The sequence below is a fragment of the Frankliniella occidentalis genome, unplaced genomic scaffold, assembly GCF_000697945.3.
Source record: "Frankliniella occidentalis isolate FOCC.00 unplaced genomic scaffold, Focc_3.1 Scaffold57, whole genome shotgun sequence".
Classification (NCBI taxonomy): Eukaryota; Metazoa; Arthropoda; class Insecta; order Thysanoptera; family Thripidae; genus Frankliniella; species Frankliniella occidentalis.
This window is the reverse complement of record NW_026267187.1, coordinates 998,742-1,000,516: the sequence shown is the minus strand read 5'-3', so window position 1 is coordinate 1,000,516 and position 1,775 is coordinate 998,742. Positions and strand designations below refer to the sequence as shown.

Here is a 1,775-nt window from a genome sequence, read left to right as displayed (position 1 = left end):
GCTAATCGCTCAGCCAATGAAGAAAGAGAACTATCTCGGGAGCTGGAAGCGATGCTGTGGACAAGTCTGACCGAGTGTATGAGATTAGTTCTTTCCCTAATCCACCAAAAGTTTCGAATCTGGTAACCGATTTCGGGTTTTGACTCGAAAATAAAGGGTATTCATGAAGTATGATCCCACTCCAAATCTTAGCTCTGTGTCTCAAACAGTTTACGAGATATAAAAACCTAAAATTTGGGGCAAAAATTACGTATTTGAGAGGGGCCATTGGTAATACTCTACGAATCTTTGCAAGAAAAAACAAAACTGACTTCACCATTAGATCGTGTAATAGACGCGTAATGGTTACGTAATAGAAGTAATAGAGAGGTAATAGAGGTAATAGTAATACATAGGTGATAGAGGTAAGAGAGGTAATAAGGGGTAGTCGGGTCATGATTTTGGAGAGTGGAAATCCCCTCGGTCGGGGTCTTATTACTCTAAAACTAGGGACACGAAACTTCTACTGTTCGGTAACGGTTTTCATTAGAAGTTAGAATTTTGACAGATTGAAACTTCTACTGTTCGGTAACGGTTTTTATTAAACTTTCGAATTTTGACAGATTGAAACTTCTACTGTTCGGTTACGGTTTTCATTCAAAGTTCGAATTTTGACGGATTGTAATGTAAAACTCAACGTTTTAGTGATACTAGATAATCTAGGGACCCGTAAGCCCAAAAGAAAGGTGTGGTTCGACCCGTAATGTGTGGTTTAAGTATTACTACTCCCTTTACAATTCTGTGACATGAAGCCTTTTTTACGATTCACGGAAAAAAAAAAAGATTCGCTGAGCCAGCTAATATACTGACTGGTATCTGGACAAACAAGCACATAAACTTCTGTAACCACTATATTGTCTACTCTAATCAATCATTGGCTGTCCCAGTCAAAAATTATCTGTAAGAGTTCATCCCTTACCTAAATCAGTCGAGGTCTACCTTACTGATGCAGGCAAATCATTACTTCATACAACTTATCTTTGACTGGCACAGCCAATGATTGAATAGAGTAGACAATATAGTGGTTACAGGGTTACAGAAGTTTATGTGCTTGTCTGTCCAGATACCAGTCAATATATTAGCTGGCTCAGCGAATCTTTTTTTTTTCGTGTTTAATAGGGTATCCCTCTAGAGCGCGCAGCGGAACTAAGAAGAACAAAAGCGGATACAGAGAGTGGTGGTGGGGGCGGGCGCGCGGAGGAGTGGCGGGCTCCCCTACCACCCACCGCTCCCCCGCGCGCCCGCCCCCACTACCGCTCTCTGTATCCGCTTTTGTTCTTCTTAGTTCCGCTCCGCGCTCTAGAGGGGTACCCTATAGACCATTTTTTCTTTTTTCACGTTGTTTTCGCCAAGAAATGCCCCATAGCGCCGAAACGGTACAAGATTGAGCAAAACGGACAAAATTTTCGTCCACAGGCACAGGGTTTCTACTTTCACGAGTTACCCCTTTGGAGCCCATAAAAAAAATTTGAAAAAAAAATCTTTTGCAACCTGTGGTTTTTTTTTTTAAAAAAGTCAATTTTTGAGCTAGAATGCTCATCTTCGAACTTAAACTGTCTTTTTATGATACAAAACGACCCTGAAATTCCCAGATCGCTCTCTCAATTCTTTCTCGAGTTATCGTGTGGACAGACAGACAGACAAACAAACAAACAAACAGACAGAAAATTTTCCGGTCAGTCGAGTAGGCCTAATGCGCTTCGCTAATCGCTCAGCCAATGAAGAAAGAGAACTAT

The 1,775-nt window shown here is 41.2% G+C and overlaps 1 protein-coding gene across 7 annotated transcripts in view; it reads left to right on the top strand.

The window, feature by feature from the left end:
* Positions 1 to 1,775, top strand: part of LOC113209737 (uncharacterized) — an 87,853-nt gene that overhangs the window by 29,090 nt on the left and 56,988 nt on the right. The window lies entirely within an intron of this gene.